The sequence below is a fragment of the Anas acuta genome, chromosome 14, assembly GCF_963932015.1.
Source record: "Anas acuta chromosome 14, bAnaAcu1.1, whole genome shotgun sequence".
In the NCBI taxonomy this organism is placed as follows: domain Eukaryota; kingdom Metazoa; phylum Chordata; class Aves; order Anseriformes; family Anatidae; genus Anas; species Anas acuta.
Window position 1 is genome coordinate 1,847,281 of NC_088992.1, and position 22,916 is coordinate 1,870,196.

Genomic DNA, 22,916 nt, shown 5'->3' on the forward strand with positions numbered 1-22,916 from the left:
TTGTTTAGAATAGCCGAGTTAAGTTCAGGGCAGTGTTTATATATGTTTTCTTGTATTTACATAAAAATAAAGCATAAAAAGGCATCCCAGCACCACAACAATGCATGTGCAATGAGCGAACAGGCATTAGCCCTGGCAGTGCTCAGAGGAACCCTGGTTTTGGTTTAATTCCTATCATAATTGCCAAACCAGAGACTCCCCACTTCTTCCCCTTACAGCTCACAGTGATTTACGTGGCTCCAAGGTGCGTACAGAGGCTGCTGCCTCTCTCCAGCATCAATTTGCAGTTTGTGTCCTCACGTATCAGCTGCCTCATCTCAACCACTCCGGAGTTTTGGCAGTGAAGTTTAATGAGCATGAAGTAAAACCTCTCAAAGTTCGAGAAGAAAGAAGTCGTATTTATTTTTCGAAGAAGGTTTTAAAGAAACCGGTGCCACATTGGTTAACGCTGAAACCCCTGGGAGCTGAGCAGAGAAATCTGGCGTGCCCACAGCCCCTAGCTAAGGCAAGATTTCTGGTGTAAAGGAAGTGAACAGGCTGGCTGGAAACGGGATTTTGCAATTATTCCACAGCGGGATTTGCTGGGCTCTGCACCGTGCCAGCCCAATGCCGCTGGGATTTCAGTGGCGGTTGGGATGGGTAAGGGGGAGCACAAGAGCAGAGGTGGCATCCCTCAGACACCGCACAGCCTGTGCGCCCTGTCCCCATCTCAAAACCCGTAGCGAGGATGATGCAATTTACCGCAGGTCCATTTTTCACAGCCTTTTATCAGAGACATTTAGAAACAGCAGCAAAGCTTGCTGCAGAAGCAGTGTGATGACTGAACTGGCGTTCACCTCTAAGCAGCTTGGGAAAGATTAACCACAAACTTGAAATGAATATATCCAAAGCCACAAGTTGTTTTTTTTTTCTTTCTTTCTTTTTTTTTTTTTCTTTTTTTTTTTTTCTCATTTTTTTTAGCTCATCAGCCCTGGCACTTTATAAAGAGCTTGTAATGCTGCAGAAAAGAAGAACTGAAAATTCCAGAGGTGCATTTTATGCAGTACGAAATATAATCTCATCCAGTTTCATATCTTAAATTTGGACTTCGCTCCATTCCAGCTTGACGTTCACACATTGAAGGGAGCAGAATGACATACACAAACAAATCAGTTAGATGTATGGAGGAGAAATGCGTCCTGCCAAGTAGGTATCTTCAAAGACTTTATTAGTTTCAAAACCCGTTTTCTTTAAATTCCCATTTTGCACCCTTAATTTAATTTTCAGTGCAGCAGACATTGCTTACTAAATCTTTTCTAAATATTATCTGACTCTTGTACAGCGATGTATTTCAAGATGACAAATCTGATTTTAACTTTATATGGAGTAGGGCAGTTAACTGAGGACCCGCTGCCTTGCTGGAGGTAAGGCTGGCTGCGGTGCAGATCTCTTTCCTCCCTCAAAAAGTCCAACAAATCCAACACAGCTGATTATTAGAATACTGTATGCAATTTGTTCCACTAGCAATATAGGATCTAAAACAGTTCAAAAGCAATTTCCCGGACGTCAAGGAGAAAGGGTGAGAGCTGACACCCTCACAGACAGCTATTGCCATTTTCTCAAGCCAGATACCACAGCGAGTCCTCAAACCACTCCCCTCTGGGGTCCCCACAGCACCCGGAGGTGTTCAAACACCCGCCTGGGTCCAGCAGCCTCAGGCACCCACTCCGATGGTCCTCTGCTGCCCTGGGTGTGCTGCTGGAGATGCAGGAGGAGGGGTGAGAAGTAGCCTGGGGTTTGAACACATCGCCACCCCCAGCTGCTGGCCTGAGGTCCCCCTGCCCCAATGGGACCTGTTTTCTGGGCTCGTACAGCACGGGGGTCTCACGGCCAGCCAGGACTTTGTTCCTGGTGCACAGAGAGGAAATCCAGAGGTGTTCTGGTCACGTTCTTGGTGGGTCAGAGTAGGAACTTCAGGGAAGAAAAAGCAGGTGAGCCTGGACAAAACCTCTGGTGGTGAGGAGATGTAAGGTGGGAAAGGGCTTTCTTCAGTACGAGAGCACAGCTGGGTGCCGACGTGCTTGGTTTGACCACGAGGAATTCATGTGTCAGGGGGGGACCTCCAGGCACCCCTCGGGTGGGCTCCCAGCACCTTTATGCAGAGGGCAGTGGTTTGGCTGCAGGACGCACGGGAAATGCCCAAAGGAAGATCTCAGCCTTCACCTGTCCCAAACAAAAAGCACCCCGCAGAGGGGAACCTCTCCTGGGCCAAGCATGGGGCAATCCAGAGGACTTGCTGTGGCCGCCTGCCGTCCCCGTGTCCCCTGTCCCTGCAGGGTCTTTTTGTCACTGTGGATGCGGAGCAGCTGCTGGCCCCTGCAGTCAGCCTCTTCATCCCGGCCGGACCCATCCCCTGTATCTTCTGGGTACAAACCCTGTGTTGAGAGCTGTGAAGGAAAGGGGCAACGTTAACATATTGAGTGTTTCCATATTTCCAGTTCAGCTGATAAGAAATACTCCCTCTTTGTCAAAGTACATTCTTTTCTTCACATGCTGAGATCCACATAGAGACTGCATTTCCCCCAGATTTACCCATTCTGACTTACCTAGCTCATTCACCTACGGTGAAAAACAATTTCCCATATTCCTCCCCTCCCAGGAGCACCATCTTTTGGTGCTTTAACCATTTCAGATCTGCTTTCCCCATGATCCAAGACAAGGCCTGGAGCCCTGGGAAGGTAGCAGAGGGTTTGCTGCCGGCTGGAAGCAGAGCAGGAGGTACCTGGAGCTCAGATCATGGCTATGGCAGCAATAAAGCCCAGGTGAGCCATGCAGAAGGGGAAGCAGGAGCCAGGCAGCTGTGCACAGCCCCCATCTCACCCCACAGCAGCCCCACTGCTTGCTTCTCGCCTTCCCACGGGCTGCACTGCAGCAAACCCTCGGCTTTGACACCCACATGAAGGAAACCTCGAGCTGCCCTGCCAGCACTCGACAAGCGAGGTGGCTCTCATCTGATGCAGAGAGGCTCTGAATGTCGCGGAGATGTCACACATCCCTGCTGGGGGTCTTCCTCAGGGGAACAGCAAGGGTGCAGCTCACAGCGGGCCCTGAAGCTCTCCAACAGGCTTTTCTCTAGCTGCTGTGTTTAGAAGATAAAGTGACTGGCTTGTAGTCAGACTTAGGTTCCTCACCACGCTGTTCCTGGGTTTAGATGTGATCCATCATTTCCCCCTGAGGGATTTCAGGGGGTACCTGCAGTAAGGGAGTACCTCCCTTTGTTCATGGTCATGGCTTTGAGCACGCACCTGGCACCGTTATTAATGGGCTGCCAGCTCAAGGAACTGCCACGTCCAGGCTCATAAACATGACCAAGACTTATGTCAAGTGTGGGAGTAGAGTGTACCCACCGCCCATTCCCTAAATCACAAAGAAACCCCAACAATTTACCTGGAAAGCCAACAATTTGTACAAACATTTTATTTTCAGTCCTCTCCAATCCCTTATATTTTTTAAATCAATCATTAGATGGAAACCTTCACACGAAGTTGTCTCTGTTCCAAAAAGCTCACAAAATTAATTTCCCTCTGTTAATGGTTATCGTGAAGTGTGCAGGAAAGTGAACTGTGGGAAAAATGATGGGAACTGTGAGTTCCTCCATGGGACACGGGACAGAGAACACAGCCACCAGATCCTTGTTGGGGAGTCCCACGTCCCACATGCTGCATCCCATTAGAAGTGTAAGGAATTGTTACTAAAGAGCAATGATACTTTAAAAAAAAAAAGTAGGAAGACAAAAATCATCACAGGCAACCGGCTGCCCAAATATTTAAAGGCTGGAGCACCTCGGACTAGTTCGTACCTTGGGTGAGCCAGGTGTTGGGATATCTGTGTTTTGCACAGATGAAAAAGTAAATTTCCCTTTACCTGGTTAAATGCTTGAAAAACAAGAGACTTCAGATTAAAAATGCCTCTCTGCGTTTCCTGGTCTAGGTCAGAGGGAGAAATAAGAAATACCGTCCTCTCACTTCTCCTTTTAGCCAAACCAAACAGCAAGTACCAGAAATCAAGGTGAGGAGCAGGGGGATGGGACACAAGGTCCCCGTGTGATGTTTTCTATCTTTTTTTTTCTTTTTGTCACATCAGAAATGGTAAAAAGGCTCAAGTAACTTTCACCCAAGTCCATTTAGCCTCCAAGTCCTTGTTGGTCTGCTAAGTCCCAATGTACTGAGCAGTGTCCTGAGGTCTGATTTTGGGCAGGCTGAGGTGTGGGATGGGCTTAGACGCATCTATGCAAGGAGGCACCTTGGGCATGGACCTAATCTCCTCTGGCACAAAGCTTGAAGCCACCGGTCTGCTCCAGCAATGAAACAGCTCTGCCACATCAGACAGACAAAGCTCCAGGACCACAAGATCTGATTAATCAAATTAATCATTCTCTTACAAAAAAGAAGATAGATCTGTGTTATTCTGGTACTCCTTACTAACTAAGCAAACCACCATATTGCTCTGGATAAAAAACAAATGGGTCTAATAATTTGTTTCTGATGAAAATCAGAATTATTGTGTGATTAAAACTGTGCTCAATGAGTAAAACTTAAGATCAGCATCCAAAAGTTTGTCCTTTTTTCATAAAATGTACTGATTATGGATGGCCACTAGAAAATGCAACTTCTTTATGACAAACTTCTAAGCAGCATTGTACAAAGCCACGAAGTTCCCCGCTAGCATGACAGAAAACTCATACTTTGAAGAGCAGCTGGCAGATGGAACATGCTATTGAGATGCTAATATAACCCTGAACAAATAAATCAATAGGCTTAAAATAAATATTGCATATTATAGCAGTAAGTCACCCCAAGTCTTTATGTTCTGATATATATATATATATATATATATTCTTTATTTGCTCAGTAATATCTGATGATGCGTGACAACCCTTCTCTTTTGGAGGAGGATACTGGAAAAAGCCCAGCAGCTGCTAAATACAGCGTGCGTACGTGGGGACATGATCCAAAACGCAACGACCCAGAGCAGGGGTGTCTGTGACACTGCTTAACACCAGTCCTCACTTATCACCAGCACTGAATACAAGAACTGCTCATCTCCAGTAATCACACCTTTTTTTTTTTCTCACCTTAATATCAGGCTTCATGCTAACGCAGCATTTGCGCAGTATTTGGTAACAAGAGCCCAAAGGGAAGAAAAGCGTATGACTTTTTGTACGCAGCTACCTGGTGCTTTTAAGACAGACCCTGTCGTGAGACCAGGAAAGGAAGGGAGCTCTCTGCGTTGGGGCGACCCGCCAGCACTTGGAGAGGCAGCAGGGAGGAGGGCGCAGGAGGAAATCCTCCGTCTCGCCCGAGCAGAGGGACCAGAGTGGGGCCAAAGCATCCTCCGCGAGCTCGCCATCCGCTGTGAGCACAGGCCCACGTCTGCACCAAGTTGGCACAGCCACCGAGGAAGAGGAGCAAAAACCCCTCTGGCTGAGGAACCAGGCAGAATTATACGGGAAAAATAAAGCGTAAACTTGTAAAGCCTCAAGTTGGTGATGTTGGAATAATGATTAGGACGAGTGGCACAAAAAGGCAAAACCTTTTCCAAGACCTCTTTTCCCAGCAGTACCTATAGCATTGTCCCCTACTTCAGGGGTACCTACATTCCCATTTCGCAGCTCATTTTCCTGCACAAGCCGTTCAGGGACGAAAGCCCCGTGCCCATCAGCTGGAGGTGAGCTGTTCCCTGGGGAGGGCTCGGCAGTGGGGGGCCCTGCACGTCGCAGCCTTCCAGGGCCGGAGGTGGCTGCCCAGGGCAGCAGCTTTCCCCGGTCATGGGGTGAGCAGTTCCAAAGTGCGTACTTTAAAATACATATCTTATGTAAATAGACCCACGTGTGAATTGTATAGAAACATTATATTTATATATATATAATAATTCATATAAAAATCATATAAGGTATAGATAGATGGATGGATGGTTGCATAATTACTGCTAGTTGTAGGAGTTGCTTTGCCAGTATCAAAAGGCACAGCCCTAAGAGCAGAGTGGGAGCAGCTGATGGGATCTCCAGGACAAGCCCCGGGAGAAGCTCGGTCTCTTTTCAGCCACAAACACGTCCCCAGGACCCACTCCTGACCCTTCCCAGCAAGGCAGCTGCACCTGCAGGCTATTTGCAGGGCTCGGGGCTGTGTTTAGGCTGACCTCTCCCCTCCAGCAGTGCAGGCTGGTGGCAGCCCCGCTGTTGTGTGTACCTAATGGAATCGAGTGGCGTTGCTCCGGGCTCCCAGCAGCTGCCACAGCCAGGGCAAGGTGCAGGGTGCAGGGTGTCGGCCTCCCCAACCCCAGCTGGGTGCCCCTGCCCTTCGGCCCAGCCAGCACAGCCTGCAGGCACGCAGGGATTGCCCCATGACATCACGAAACAAGATGAAATCAAACACCCCAGCCTGCAGAGCTGCTTTTGCCTCGAGCAAAACAAACTGTTGGCTGGAATCTGAGTCAGTTGGAAATTTCTCACAATGTTTTTCTCTTTTTTTTTTTTTTTCCTTTTTTTTCTCCCCCTAAAAGCAAGGGAAGTGGAATTTCCCATGAGAAATTTGAATTTTGCTTAAAACATCCCCTATAAATATAAAATAAAAATAAATAGCTTCAGTTGAGTTGAGAAAAAAAAAAATCAAAATGATTGTTAAAATTAGGTCAAATGTTAGATCTGCGTTTGGCCTGTCGTATGGGTCCACGCGACCCACCAGGCCATGAGGCTGATAAGTCATTTTTGCACCTCTTTACCCACCTTTCTACGATCAGCATCCTTAGCTAGACCACATTCTCAGAAGACAATCTGACTTACACTTATGTAATAGAGCTAATATTAACAAGTTGAATCATAATTATGTCAAAATTTCCTGCGGAGATTATGTTTCGTTTATGATTTTTTTTTTCTCTCTCCTCCAAGTTCATGCAAATAGCTTCCGAGCCTGTCTCAAAACGAGCTGATAAACGCGGGCTGACCTTCAGACCCGCCAGATGCTAAAACATGCAAAGTCCTCGAGGCAGAGCGAGCCCTCCCCACGCGATGAGGCTGCTCCTCGGCCACCGGCAGCAGCCGCAGCCCCCCTGGACCCTGCGCCTCCCCGCATCACACCGCTGTGCCGTGCCGTGCCGTGGTTATTTTCAGCTCCTCTGTGCAGGAGCTGAGCCCGCAGGCACATTCGTGTGATTTTTCGTTACTTCCTCCAAGCAGATCTCTTTCCGCACCGAGCCCAACAGTTTTGCTACTCCCAGGTCAAGCAAAAGGCACCGCGTTTTGGCAGGCAGCCTATCTGCCCGGCCCAGTCGCAGCAGTTTTTATGAAGGGAGCCAGCTAGCAGGGAGGGGGAGCAGGGGAGGGCTGCCTCCTTCTCCGGAGGGCCATCCAAAATGCTCCCTGTAGGGCAGACCCTGCCCGTTTGCAGCTAAAAGTGCCAGGATCCGGCTGCTTCCCCACTGAACCAGGAGCAAAGGTCCCAGGAAGCTTTCCCACCACGCACACACGCTGGAGTTTCGAGGCGATGCTCCCCTTCTTCCTTTTTGCATCAGAATTAAATCTGTGTGCTGCTAAGGCTGTGCTGGGTTCCCAGGGTTATTTCCCTGCTCGAAAGCAAGTGGAAGGGGGAGGAGGTGACACCGGTGGGTGACAAACGGGTGCGCGCCCACCCCGCAGCATCCTACAGCCTGCAGACGGCCACGCTGCGGGTCCTAAACCTGCACCCACGTACACAAAGTCCTGTCTTAGATGCAGTCAGGTGAACCCAGTTCACAAATTCCAGTTTACAACAGAGGATTTGCCTCTTCAATTTTCTTCCCTCGCATTAATAAAACGCTAGGAGCAGGCTGCCACCGGCCCTGCCCCGCGGTGCTCCCGGCGCAGTCTGAGATAAGGGGTTATTAATAAACGCTGCGGGAGGGAGGAGGGCCAGCACAGCCCCAGGGTGGAAGCAACCACGTCCTAGTGCTCAGAACATCAAACACGGGTGGACATGATACATACTCGAGGGTTTTTCTTCCCTTTTTCAATTACTGCTTTGCTTCTTTGACTTCTTCGATTTTATTTTTTTTTTTTTTAAACCATGCAAATGCTACTGTAAGAGCTTCCTGTTCCTGTGGCAGGTACCTGCAATGAGCTTTCTCACAGTAAAATCACCCAAAAGCTTTAAAACTGCCTCAGACTCCCAAAGACATGCAGGACGGACTGGGGATTCCTGAGGAGGAGCGGCTGGGTTTGCATCCTTGTCTTTTAGCTCTAGGAAAGCACCCAGGAAGCCCCAACCTCACCCCGAGCAGCACCGTGCCCATCCAGCAGCACTTTCCAGAGATGCAGATGGGGCTTTTGCTTTTTAGGACCTACCCCACCAGCTGAACTCGCAGCTGATCCTGCGACACGTGTTTCCTACACGCACCCTGCTCTTTTTGGAGGTGCACCGCTCCGAGCCCAAACCCAGCACTTCCCAGTTTGTGGGCGCTGACACCAGTGAGCAGCCTGGGGCTGAGCCACGGCTCCCCCAGCCCAGCATGACGCTGCGCAATCCTGCCCCTTCTTTCTTCCCATGCAAACAACATGGCCAAGAAATCCTCCTGCTGCAGACACCACTATTAAAAACGGCCTTACTCTTACAACAACACCGTGAAGATCTGAGATGTGGAACCTGGCACGGGCGCTCGCCCTTGGGGCCGTCCCCTTGCAGCACCCGGTGGCACGGAGCAGGAACGGGGCCACGGGTGCTGAGCGGCCACACGAAGTGCCCGAGTCAGCTTTCCGCGGGGCCAGCTGCTGACTCACATTTTCAGTTTCTTTTGCTTTTAATCACAACGCATCTGCTGCAAATTCATGCCATGCTCTCCCCCTGGAATCCCCCACGGCTGGTTGTGCGCCAGCTGGAGTAAAACCCACCTCCTTCCCTTATTACCTAATTTCCCCCCGACATCAGCACGTGCTGGAGTTTCTCAGGAGCCAGCCCAAAAACTAAGTTTGGGGTTTTAGTGGGAGCACAGCTCGGGCTGGCAGGAGCTGAACACCCAGCTCACAGCCCCAGGGCATGGCCCCTGCCCCCTGAGCTGCAGCCCCGCAGTGCCCTGCACAGCTCGGAAGCAAAGCAAGAGACAATCCAAAGCAAATTCCTCGAGAAAATTAATTAGAATAGGACATGGCACACACCGAAGGAATTAACCACAGCCACGTGCCTTGGCTCTGCCTGCAAGGATTACACGTGCCGACAGGTGAGCGGGTTGGAAAACCATCGAGCTGCCGTAAGCCTCAGCTCGTTTCACTGCACTCGTTTTTATTTCTAATAGCTTGCCATATGGGCCAATCCCACACACTGAGCTGTTTTCCCTCTTCTCTGCAGCTTTCCTTATTACTTCATATTGCTGTAGCAGGCACGACATCCCTGTGCATGACAGCAGCTGCCTGCTGCCACACCAGCTTTAAATGCCCAAACATCCCCTCATCGCCCTGGGCAAGGCTTGGCTCCTGCTAGCCAGTAAGCAAAGAGCAAAGCAAAACAAAGACCTTGGGAAAAGCTAGGCCTCCTGAATATGTAGCCAAGTAGCTCGTGGGTAATTTCATTCACATTCGCCTACACCACACGAACCAACACCACGGAGGTCAGCCCGGGAGCGCGGCACAAACAGGAAGCGTGATGCAGTGCTGGGGGCTGGCGAGCAGAACCAGGAAACCGAGCTGCTTTTCCTCCCTATTCTATACTGTCATGATCTATAAACCAGAAACACGGACGTTTTCCCAGTCCATAGGTCCGTACTAAAACACTTTGTTGGTGTTTATGGGGCAATCTGAGAACTTCAGATGAAAAGGACTGGAGATATGAAGCCATAAAATGCTACAGGCACTCCAGAGCTGGCAGTGCCCCTGGGAGTCACGGCCTGGGGCACGGATGTTACCTGCAGGCTCCTTAAAGGCAATGCTCTGCATAACGTTCACAGCAGGGCTGTAAAACAACCACCCCACCGGAGGCACAAAGGGCTTGGGAAAGCAATGGGAAAAAGCAAAAAGCTGCAGCTCTGTACCTTGGAGGAGTCCCAGCTAAACATTCCTTATCGGAACAGGCTGGTGCAATGAGTTACGTAGTGGGAAGCCTTTGTTTTCCCCTCACTGCCCAGCAGTTGAACTTATTTAGGCTGCTTCTTCCTAATGCTGGAGTCCGGGATGGGATAAGATGCTCCACCAGGCAGCGGGAAGGGTTGTGACAGGGTTAAAAGAGTTAAGAATAAAACAAAGCTAAACTGCATAAATAAGTCTAGCAAATACTGGCTGCAGCACAACCCCACAAACCAAGCACTAGCAGGATTTATTAAATAGTCATAATCAAAACAAATGTCTCCATTAACGACTCATTATGCTGTAGAGCAGGATTAATTCAGCGAGGTGGTTCAAATTACTTCTGGGTGCATTTTGTGATATTGAGGCATTGGAGCAATCTTCTGTGCACACAGCCTGGCCGTCAAAATTCCTGCTGCTGTTGGGCTGCAATTAAATGGTTACGGAGCACTGTGCCCAACGCTGTCTTGTGCAAGCAGGAGGGCTGGCCAAAACATTTCTGTAAATCTTTGTTGTTTTTCTTTAAGCAGAAAACTGAGTTTTGATAAAAAACAGTTTGCTTGCACACTGTATTTGCTTTCCAAGAAATTTCCCTCAGCCAATTTTCAGCCAGTTAAACGCTGTAGCAGCTTTCTGTAAAGGAACTGGAGTATTTCTGCTTTGCCAGCTTACTCGAGACGAGATGCAGGGGCACGCACGCACACAGGCGGCTCGGGATTATTCACCTTTATCCAAACCAGCCCCGAACAGCCTCCGTCAGCCTGTTTTCCATTCAGCCCGTGTGCCTGAGCTGCTTTGGCGTGATTTACGGGAAGCGATCTGCCGGTCCCAGCGGTCCAAGGTTCGCGCCGCCGCCTCCCCACGTGCCTCGCCTGCACCCTGCTGCAGGAAGGCTGCAGGAACCCTGCAGGAAGGCTGGGATCGTCGCACTCGGGGCTGTTCCTTCCAATCACATGGTTTACCCGCAGGCTGGTGGCTGCTTGGCTCGGGGTTTGTGTTGGTGTGGAGGTGGGAGCACTGCGCTGGCACGCACTGACGCCTCCTGCCAGCCAGCTCACGGAGATCTACTGCTCATTTGCTCTGTGCCGTGTTTCTGTGTCTTCTAAGTCACCCCCACAGACACCAAACAGGATTTGGTTGCACGCCTCGAGATCCTGCGGTGATAATAAGCGGCTGATGGGAGCAGGCAGCAGAGTCAGGGGCAGCCTCTGGGCAGGGCTCCATGCTTCAGAGACACCCATCAGCCTCAGAAAACAGCGTCAAACCAACACAGAACACTGCTTAATCCTTTTTTTTTTTTTTTTTTTTTTTTTTTCCCCCTCCTTAGCAGGGTTTCTGTCCCCGATCAACAACAAAGGAAAGTTCCTGCTCACATCAATCAGCCTCAAGGGCTGTCTGGGCTGTGCAGCCCGTTCAGAGCCAAGAGGAAACCAGACACTCACAAATACCTGTCCAAATCAGGCTTGTCAACATGACAAGCCCTAACAAACAAAAAGAGTCGCCTGGAAGCTGCAACCCTTCCTGCTCAGGGCCAAACACAGCAACGTTCCCGGGCTCGCCAGCGGTGCCCAGGTGCTCCTGCCCTGCGGCCACGCTCAACGCCTGCAGCACGGGCACCAAGGACACCCAGCACCGGGACTTCTCCAGCAGGGCACGCAGCCAGGAGCAGCTAGGGACAGGACCCTGAAGCCAAAAGCTTATCCATACTCCAACCGTATTACTTATATAAAAAAATAGTTAGTCCTCAGAGCTGGCTTCTCTCCTCCCCCCCCCCCCCCGCTGCATGTTTCCATGGTAAAAGGACAGCCATTATCAATGAGGTCTGCTGAATGTAATAGATAAAAATCATCTTATGGAACATTCATTCAGGCTGGGTTTTGTCCCTTGATCCATGTGTACACTTGGTTCTAAACAAAGGAGAACAGGCAAGATAAATTAGTGGGGCAGGCGTACTCCAGCAAATAGATGCCTTTTTTATTTTTAATCTGTCTCCATTAAATTTATGTGTCCATTGGCTAGAAGACAGCATTCTGCATTCTTCTCCAAACATACCAAACAAAAACTCAGCCAGTGGCGTGATTCTTGTGATCAAGGTCACAGGCCTGGGACGCTGGTTTTGCTGGAGCATGCATCTGAATGCTGAACCCACAACTTCATTTAACATGGGAAAAGTAGTAAAAACTGAAACAATTTGCTGAGCAGAATGACAAGCACTGAGTGATTGCTTTCTCTTACATGAATGAGGAAAGTCAGAAAGCTCGAGGGCTGCGTGTGGTGTTTGGAGGAAGCTGCACAGAGAGCTGTGCTGCTGCTGGAGTCAGAGGCAAACCCCTGACTTTGTTCCATCTCCTTTGGGCTACCCCCAAGCAGGAGCTGGGGCAGCTCAAACAGAAGAAGGGGAGGGCTTGCTGCTCAAAGCCTTCTATCAAAAGGAGGAGTTTCCCAGCTGATGTGCTCACCTGGGGCATCAGTGCCTTAAAATAGCAGTCATGACGCTGCGATACTGAACAGCGGCCACTCCTTGCGCGCACGGCACGCGAGGGATCTGTGCAATGGGACGTGGGCAATTTCTCTCTGTACAAGGAAATCAACATAAAGGAAGTACTTATAGATTATGTTGCTGACAGCAGAAAATCTGGTGCAGCTCATAAATCTATACTTTGACTCTCATCTTCAGCAGCTGCATGTGTACAAACCAGGGCACGCTGCACAAACTGCACCCAGCAGCTCCACCGCCTGCCCTCCCTGCTCCCCCCTGCAGGCTTCAGCCAGGCACGACATGGGAACAGGGGTGATTGGAGACAACTCCACTGATCCATCATGCAGGGGGAAAAAATGGCTTTCTTTTCACTGGTGTATGCTGCACAGAAGATAAGGAGGAAAAAAAAAGCCACAGGGAATGCCACACAAGTGCCCTATAGCACCCTGCACTTCGCCTGTGGGAACTCACAAAAGCAGCCACGGCTGCAGGGTACCTGTCCACACAGCTGGCTCCAGAGCAACACTGTGAGGGAATATCTCATCAGCGCTATTAAAATAGGCTGCGTTTTATTTTCAGACCAGCTTCTAGCCCTCCATGTAACCAGATGGATGTGCAGACGCGTTCCCTAAGGTGGCTCCCTTATCCTGCCCGGCACGCATGCTGCGAGAGCAGTGCCTGGGTGCACGAACTGTGTGCACCCGTGAGGTAGTTTTATTTGCACTGTAGGTGTGATATAAATTAAAGATCTTTAAGAGATAGAAGAGTCTTCCAGAGCACCTTTATGCACAGAGGGACCTCCCATGTTTATGCTTGTTGTGGGCTCGTCACACACCATGCTTTTATTAACCACAGTGCTTCAGAGGAAGATGATGCAAGTGCTGCATGTGTAGTGTCAGCTATTTTGTACAGCCTTGTTTATTATATCAGAAAAGGCCTTGCAAAATAGAACAGTTGCTGTCATATTTACTGACATCCTCGGGAGGCTTTTGGCTTTGCCTTTCTCTTAGTGAGGAGGAGACAAATCCACCAGGATGCAAAAACGAGCGCGTGTTGGTGGAGTGGCAGAGCCCGGAAGCCCTGTCCATGAACCACGATCATCCCCCTCTCGCTTCTCATGGGTCTGAACTCCAAGGGTCAAATGGATAAGACAATTGTTTATCTTTATCTAATCTCTCTCTGCCACATTATATCTCTGCACGAATGCATGCGGCTTTCTCCATGGCTCAGTTAAGCACCGGCTGGGAGCAGCGGCGGTCATGCTGCACGGGGTGCAAATGGGGCTGGTCCATCTACTGTTCGACACTGCTGAGGAGCGTAGGTGGCACGGCTGTCACCAGGAAAGGATCACATCAGGGAACTTTGATCCATGCAAACAAGGCACGTGGAAGTACGCTGTCAGCCCATTTGATGTAGCTGGCAGCTACCCTTCTCTCAGAAGGGGCACGAAATCAGTTCAGCCTCATCAGTCCCAGCCATCTCCATCATCACTAACCTCAAAGCATCCTGCTGCGTCCTGCCACATTACAACATGCCAGCGAAGAAAGGATTTAAAGCTAAGCACAACAAACCCATAAAAGCAGATGCACGTGATAAACAGTAACTATGCACGCGCATAGCAAGCAGGTGGGTAAGATAACGACAGATCTCTAGAAGCACAATTATTATGAAACAAAAGAGCAGTGCTGCATGGCACAGTCAGCTGGGGACCTGCGGCGTGGCTGCTGCAGAGGCAGAGCAGGGGCTGCAGCAGGGCACAGCAGAGCCCCCCCCTGCAGCCCCCTGGCAGGCACACCGCATGCCGGCAGCATCAAACAGCCAGCAGCACAACCTTTCTGCTGTACGGCCCGCCTGGGAGCTATCAGCTTTTATTGCCCCCTGGAAATCATTAACTCCACAGCCAAAAGTCTAGGCAGGCAGACAGAAGCACGAGGGGAGACCGATAAAACAACTTTCTCCAGCCTGGAACTGAACTCCCTTTCCACGAATGCTCTCAGGGTGGCATTGCATCGCAGCCTTCCCCCCAGCAGTGACCTGATAACTCCTGTCATACCCCAAAATCACAGTGAGAGGAGCAGATGGGGCCGTGCTCCCACCCAGGCTACCTGCAGGGCCTGCTGGTGGCACGGAGGGACAGGACTCCTGCCAGCACGCTGCCACTACACCGTGCTGCCTTTGGGCACACTGACATCACGTTAAAACCAATTTCGTGCTTCCTAAAGGCAAGTCCTGCCCGTCCTATTTAACAGGGAAGGGGTGAGGAGAAAGCACGGGCTCAGAGTTTTTTCCCCCAGGACCTCCCCATCCTGCATATGCCAGCAATGGGTGAGGCTGAGGTGAAGGCTGTGATGTGCACGAAGCCAACCAGCAGACAAAGGCACCGAGCAGCATCCAGCTGAGAGGAGGCAGTGGTTATTCAGGCAGTGGTTATTCAGGCAGTGCTGTTACACCTGAGCTGCATTTCAGAGGAGCCTTTTCCTGTAAGGAGTGGCACAGCTGGCTCCGCAGGCCTCGCGCTCCGCAGGCCTCGCGCTCCGCAGGCCTCGCGCTCTGCAGGCCTCGTTTGCTGCTCGTTTCCTGAGGGAAAGCGAGGTGTGATACCGGCAGCAGGCAGATTCAGGCCAACCACCGGTGAAATAACTGTACCAGATGAACCCCATTTGTGTCGTGTAGCTGGCACAAAGCCTCCCTAAGAGGGGTTCACTTAAAACAAGCCATCTCCCCCTTCTCACTGACAGCAGGGATCAATCTCGTTCAGGAGATGCCGAGCAGGGCCCAGCACCTCAGGGACCCCTTCCCCAGGGACTGTGGGGGCAGCCTCAGCTGGGGCTCGTTTGGGTTCTTCATATTAGCACCACAAGGAGGAACTGTGGATGCATTTTGCTGAAGGCAATGCAAAGGCCCTGTAAGGCAAAGGGCATGGACCCAAATTCCACTTACACACACAAAAATCCTAGAGCACACCAGCACAGCCCAGCCCATCCCCTGCTGAAGATTCTCAGTTTTCCCAGTCACAGCAAGAGTACAGCCCCCCCGTGGCTGCCTTTATGACTGTCCCGAAGGAGGAATTGATTATATATTGATGAATTAGCCGAGATTGACAGGCTCATTAGCAGAACAATTTAATATGCTCATGAATTAAACTTCTGTGCTGCTCAGAGCAAGCTGGGCAGCCAAAGGCAGTCACAGGAGCTCCGTATCACGACGAACACACGGCATGGCAGCGGCTGGATGGCATCACACAGCTTCCTTCGTGTGGCCTCGGGCATGGCAGCAGGGGGATGTGACACCCCCGGGGCCACCCTGCCGTCTGGTGCAACCCATCCCGGCCCTCCTTAATCCTACAAACAGCCCCTGCTCAGCCAGCACACCTGAGCTAGAAGGGAAACTCCTGCTTTCCTTCCTGGACAGCAGGGAGCCACTGAGGGATACAGCTCTTGGACTCTCCCTCATCCTTTTCTTTAGCCAGATTCGCCTCTGCTTCCTCCCCCAGCCCCAGCCCCTTCCACCTCCTTCTGCAAACCCAGCCCAGTTTTCCTGCTCCATCCCGGCTGGTGGAGCTCAGCCTGCATTTGGTGAGTTCTCCACCGTGCCTCACAGTGGCTATATTGAAAAAACTTCAGCATCATTAAAAAAAAAAAAAAAAAAAGAATTTTTTTATTATTATTATTTTTTCAGCTAATGCAGCCGAGCACGCTGCAGGATGGGGCTGTGTCTGGCAGAGCCCCACAGCTGCTGTGCAGCGATAAGTGCGGCCGCCGCGGCAGGCTGCCTTCCCCTGCAGCAGCTCAAGATGAGACAGGAAAGGGTGGGATGGGTGTCAGCACGAGAACAAGTTGTGACAAACAGGAGGCTGAGGCTCCTGGCTCACCAGAGATGCTGAGGAGAGCATCGCAGCTCGCCCTGGGAGGGAACAAAACCTCCCTGGCACACACGATGGTCTCCAGGGGGCACAGACCCTAAACTAGCTGTGTTTTGCATGCTTTGGTACACTTTTCTCTCCAGCTGTGCTGCAGGCCACGTACAGGCTCTTTGCTGTCACACCACAGAGCTGATCCTGACCTCTAGCCCTGAGAACAAACTCCACACGGCTGCAGATGTGGAGGTTTTTGTGCAGGGCCCTAGGACCACGGGAGATGGGGCTCCCATGGGAGAGCTCAAAGCTGCTGCTGGAGGCTGGCTTCGGCCTCCAGAGCCAAGAATTGGGCAGAAACAAAGCTGAGCCATGCCCAGGCTTCCTGAACCCGGGCTGGCAGCTGGGGATTTGGGCTCCAAGGGAAGGAAAGTCATTGTGGGCACAAGCTGGCTCACGGAGGCCTTGCAGGCACTCCCTTGTGCCTGCCAAACAGCGTGGGCATTGTGTGCAGCCCCTGTTGGCATTAAATAAGAACAGAGAAACGTTCTGTTGAGGACTGACAACTGCAAGCTGCGCTTCCAGCATGCGAGGAAAACGAGACGAGAAAGGAAAGGAGACTGAAAGGAACCATGCACTTCTCCGAGTGTTCAAAACAAGGTTCTGGCACAAGATTTGGGTCCCAAAATGGTGAAACTGAGCCCAGAGGTTCACGTCCTCCTGCCAGCTGCACCCCACAGCGTGGGCAGGGCCAGCAGCCCCCACCCTCAGCCTGAGGTCCTCCTGCGAGACCTCTCGGGGCTGCTGCTCTGCTCCCAGGAGGGGGGAAGGACAGGGAAGGCAGCAGGGGGAAGCACTCCGTATTTCACTTGTTTCACAGCACTTTTCGGGCCGTGTCGCTGCCCAGGCCGGCTCCCAGCCCTCCAGGAGCTGCACCCGGGGCCACCCGCGCTTCTCGTGGGTGCCACCGCCCTCTGCAGTCCCCGGGGGAAGGCGCAGCTCAACGCCACGAGCCCTCGGCTTCCTCTCCTGCAGCCCCTGCCTCGGGTCTTGTCGCTCCCACCAAGTCCCAGCCCTGAAGGAAATTCATCTGAGGACTTGTCCGCCCGCTGGGGATGCGGCAGGGACGGAGCTGGGGTGCAGGGAACACAACCCAGTGCCCCCCATGCGTCCAGGAGCAGGGCTTGGCCACCCCTTCCTCCACCCATGCAGTTCGGGACGTGCCTGACTCAGATTAAAACTGGTTATTTTAGGCTCCCTTTAAGGTCAGTAAAGGCTTAGCCAATTTTAAGCAGAACAACCCCCATCCCTTCCCACGGCCTTGCCTCATTTCTGCTCCCCCCTCCTGCAGCTGCTGGCCATGCAAGAAATGCTCAGCTGGGATGCTGGGTGCAAGGAACTGATTTTGTTGGCTTGCATGGTGCTGATGGGACTGATCATGCCCCAAACATGCCGGCTATGCTGCTGCTCCAGCAGCTACCTTCTCAGATTAACTCTCAAAGCAGAAATGTTTTTTTTTTAGTAAGCCATTCATTGTTACCTATACAATCTACACAGCTTTCTTGCTTGGTGCTAAAAGCGGAAACAGCACGTTTCATTTTGGGGTTGTATTAGCACGAATGCTGGAGTATTTGCTTCGTAGCAGCACGCTAATCACAGAAGCAGCCTGGCCTGTGGCTTGCGTGCAGAGCAGAAAGCAGAAGATAAGATGAGCATCTGCACCGAGGGCTCCAGCATCGGGACATTTCGGGCTCCGAGACCAAGGCAGCTCCCTTTAGTCCCCCCATTCCCCAGTGCCACATCCCCCTCGTGCCCTTTGCCTCTGCCCCTAACTGTGCTCCTAAAAGCACCGATGAAACCGCTGTGATCGCACAAATTCTGTGACAGCACAGCACAGAGCTGCCGGCCCCTCTGCAGCATGGACTGGTGCTGGTTTCCAGGAACCATTAACCTCAGCAAGAGCTCGTGGGCCAAACTCATCCAGTGTTCAGTTCTGACAAAGCCTGTGCAGTTTTCCCAGTGCAGAATTTGTAGCTGTAGCTCCAGAATTGTAATGCAATATTTTGGTTCAGGGGCACACGAGTGCTCTGCCTGAAAACCGACATGCCTGAGACTCTGAACACCGAAATCCCCGAACTCACATAGTCACAAGACACCCCGGTAACACAAACACACCCCCATCATACCGTGTCTCCTTCCCGTACGAGATGAAGGCTGCCCACTCGCTATTCTGTTTCTCAGCATTATTCAGGTGGCAGCCCTAAGCCTGGCACTCCCCAAGTGCACTTCTAATCCTGCTCTGAAGACAAAACTTATCTCAGCAGCTCCTCTGAGCTGCTCCGTACCAGAACACTTGTGCAGCCCAGAGCTTGCTTCAAAGTCTTGTGTCTTTAGCTGAGGCCAAGAGCAGTGAAAATCACGCTGCCTTTTAGCACCCATCCTAATTTTCCCTTAATTTTCAGATGGCATCAGCAAACACTTTGTATACCCAAACCTCAGCCCTCTGCGAGCTCTGGTGCTGCTCCGGGCACTCCTGCAGAGCATCCCTACCCCTGCCACCAGCACCGTTAGAGGTGCTGTGCCCCACAGCCGAGCTCCTGTTGCTCTGTCCCACCACAGCCCGAGGGGCTCTCAGGGCAGCTTCACCTCTCTGCTGCCTGGCTCCTGCATGCGGCCACCTCCTGGCCCCGGCCTTTTGGGTACGTACCTGCACCCAGCACACACCCTTGGCTCACAAACCCCAATAAGCAGATGCAGCCACATGGCCGGAGCGACACACGTGAATATTCACCGAATACAGACTGCCTTTCCCAAATATGCTCCTGGCTGTCTGTGGGATGGGGTTTTTCTTCCCAGCTGCAGCATCCATTCCTCCTCGCTCCTGATGTGCCCTGCACAGGGGGAGCAGGAGCATCACTCCCCCTGCTCACCTGCACCTGCACAGCCCGGGGATGGAGGGCTCTGTTCCCAAAGGGAGAGCGGGCAGAGATCTCAGCTCTTGCCAGAGGACCAAGCTGAATTTCATCTGCCAAAGGTAAGGGTAAAGCTCTGGGTTTTTAGCTCTCCAACATCAGCCTCTGGGGGATCTGTTTGCACCCCAGCGGTGTTTATCAGAGCCACAAATAACGCTTGACCTGATGTAGAACAGAGGGGAATTTAGCTTTTGGCTCATTATAATTTGTTTAAATCAGCTTATATTCAGCCAACGGGTCTTTCAGAACCTGCTCTCCCTTCCCAAACTGGGAGCTAATTCCTTGGGTTCGGAGCTAATTCCTTGCCCAGAGCAGCGTGCAGCGGGGGGGGCTGCACTGCTCTGAGGAAAGGCCACCGGAGTGGGCTTGTCCCCCAGCCAGCCGCCTTGCCTCGCCTCCCCCCTTGGCCAGAGTCCTGCACCAAGCACAGCAACAAGAACCAAGCCGAGGCAGGCGTCCAGGGAGAAAAACCAGCTCGAATAAGCAGGGCTGGCAGAGCCATAACCCCCCGGGAACCCGAGAACCGGGCCCTGCAGGGGCACGGCGCGGCTGGGCTGGGGGGGCCGGGGGCTGCGGGGGGCTGCCCCAGCCCCGCCGTTGGTTTTCCCACCCCCGCCGTTATTTCCCCACCTTACCCTTACCCCTCCGGACCCCGCCGTTATTTCCCCCACCCTCTCCCCCCCCCCCCGGCCGGGCGCTGCGCACCCCGGGCGCTGCTTCTCGCTCCCCGCAGCCCACCCGGAGCCCCCCCGACCTCCTCCCCAGTCCTCCCCCAGCATCCTCCCAGTCTCTCCACCGACCTCCCCCCAGCTCCGGGCCGGCGAGAGGCGCCCCTTACCTGCGCCCCCCCGGCGGGGATGCTCGGGGCGCTGCGGGTGGTGCCCGTGGGTCCCGCTCCGCAGTGCCCTGCGCTGCGCTTTCGCTTTCCCTTCGCCTTTCGCTTTCCCTTCGCCTCGCTGCCGTCGTCGATCCCTCCCGGGCCGTGGAGGAGGAGCGGTCCCTGCTGCCGCCCCCCCCTCTCCGAGCCGCTCTGAGCCCCCCCCGAGGCGAGCCGGCTTCATCCCAGCCATCAGGAGCCTGGCCGGGACCCCCAGCACAGCCCTCGGATCCCCCCCGAGCAGACTCGGGGACACTGCAGGGACGTGGGGATGCGAGGGGACCCCCTGGGGGGCAGAAGGAGCCCACAGCCCAGAGGAGAGCTCCCCCCGAGCAGCCCCTCTGTAAGGGGGAGATGTACAACCTGGGGTGGTTTGGAAAATGCTATGGGAGCCACGAGATTTCTGATGGCTAAGGACAAGCAAGGAATAAATCGAAAAGAAACTTGGTTTGCCCCATGGTCTAAGAACCAGCCAGCTGCTCCCAATTAGATGCCTCGAGAAGCCTCACATGGGAGCTGATCGGATGGAGCTTCCCCAAGCTCTACGGCCAAGGGCAGGAGCTGGGCTGGGGCTTTGCACAGGCACCAGCACGGCCCCGCTCCTCCTGGGCTGTTTTACTGTAACCCTCCTGCTACAGGGTGTTAATGACTGCGAGCTGTAAAGCTCTTTTCTTTAGGAATTTAGTCAGGAACCTGCTGTTCTTGGGCATTTCCTTCTGACCACTCCTGTTACGTGCCTTGGTAGCACTAGTTTTGGATCTAGCAGCAGGTGTAATTGAATTGTCTGGTTTGTCAGGCAAAGAGGCAAGGGATGGAGGTAAGGTAAGGTCTGGAGGTAAGGTCTGGTAGGATAAGAGGCCAAAGGTGTACGGTGTGAGTGGGGCAGAAAAACTGCCTCCCTACAGCTGTGGATGCCCTTTTCTACAACCTGCACTGGCTCAGGAGAACGCATTCCCTAGTTTTGTTTGGTTTTTGTTTTCCTCTCAGAAGCACTCATTTCTGCACTTCCAGAACGCTACTCACAGAGCATTACCCCAGATCTAAGCAACGAGGCAATGCCTCAATGCACAGGCTGATAGAAGGGGGTACCAAGGATTTTACTTTCTTACAGCTTTTGTTTGTTTTGTGCTGGAGAGGAACGCCGAGGGGAGGGCCCAGGGGTTTGCACAAGTTGCTGGGCTGCCCTGCAGAACTGCTGCTGTAACCCCTTACTCCAAAGGATCCAAAACAAAATAGGACAAGTGATACATTAGCCAGGCTATTAAACAATGAAACTTTACACTAACATCCTGGAGGAAGTGTTTCAAAAAGCTTCTAGGATTAATGATCTGTAGTCTGCTTAAATAAGGGAAGGCGGCTGGGACGAGGTTAGCACAAGGGCTTGCTCTCCTCTAACATTTAACTGGGTTGCAGAATCCAGATCCATACTCCAACAGGGGAAAAACTGAGCCGTGGGAAGTGACTTCCCTTTATCTAAATACAACTTTTATTTACAGACATACATATAATATTAAATTATAAAATCATAAAGTTACCAGTTATCCAAATTATATTTGAAATTTGGGCCACGGGAACCAGCTTCCCCCAGTGCTCCTTAGGCTGCTTGTTGCTTGGTGTAATGCAGGGTTGGGTTTAATTTTTTTGCAGATACCAAACCTGCACGTACAAGACAGGCCAAATACTGATTATTTAAAAGGAAAACCAGGCACTGACAGGCAGGGTCCCTGCACTGTTTCTTACACCACCTAGTGTTGAACTCGGCTGACCCTGCTCCTCTCCGAGCACCCAGCTTTGTGCAGCTCGTGGGGGGGAGCCCACAGAAACCCAGCAGCACCGTTTGTGTGGCTAACACCTCCCACACCACTCTGCTACAGATACGTCAGCAGTGCTGCAGAGAAACTTCTTGCAGTCCCTCAGTGATGTGCCATTTCTAAATACGTGTGGAATTACCGGTCCCGTGGCAGTGCCTACAGGGCCGTAATAAATGAAGCTGCTGTTATACAAATAAGGCATTAGAACACGACATAAAAATTATGAGAATACTTCATTTTAAAGAGAATTCCAGATACAATTTTATTCAGAATTTTTACAAACAACAAGCATTTTTCTATATATATAAAAAAGTGTAAGAATCGATTTAGTAACAGCTAGGAATATTTACATTCTTAAAAGAAATTTCCACGTGTTTCTATGTACAAGGCTGTGACCATCACTAGGAGGTTGAAGTACTCCCAAAGGCACATGTAACCAATGCGTTATGCTGCCTAAGCTGATTCTAAATTTTAAGAAAATGGTTTGCAAGTTAAGGCCCTATTCTACAAATAGTGAAATACAAGTTTATTCGGAGACAGTCCCAACAACTTCTGCAGGTGCCTACTGTACATAGGTCTCTGGAGAGCACAACCAAGAACAGCCCCCATGGGTGAAACACAAGTGGCTGTAAACAGAGCCGGGTGTAACTCACATCCATCTCTGATTCCATGAGCTCAGCAATTCAGTCCAGGTATCACCGTATCTCAAACTGGAAGTCTCCCAGACACAAACTGTTTTTATGACGTGGTTAGGTACACAGAGAAAGTTGTAAAGAATGCTCCTCCTCACAGGCAGCAGGCTGAAGGCAGTTCTGCATCAAACCAAGAAAGGGTTGTGCAATTAAAATAACATGAATAAGC

The 22,916-nt window shown here is 51.7% G+C and overlaps 1 long non-coding RNA gene across 1 annotated transcript; it reads right to left on the reverse strand.

Moving 5' to 3' along the window:
• Positions 1–1,186: 1,186 nt before the first annotated feature.
• On the reverse strand, positions 1,187–20,921 carry LOC137864219 (uncharacterized). Its single transcript, XR_011101382.1, has 2 exons — positions 20,206–20,921; positions 1,187–2,426 (listed from the first exon to the last, which is right to left on the reverse strand). It is a non-coding gene; the product is annotated as an uncharacterized lncRNA (long non-coding RNA).
• Positions 20,922–22,916: the final 1,995 nt, after the last annotated feature.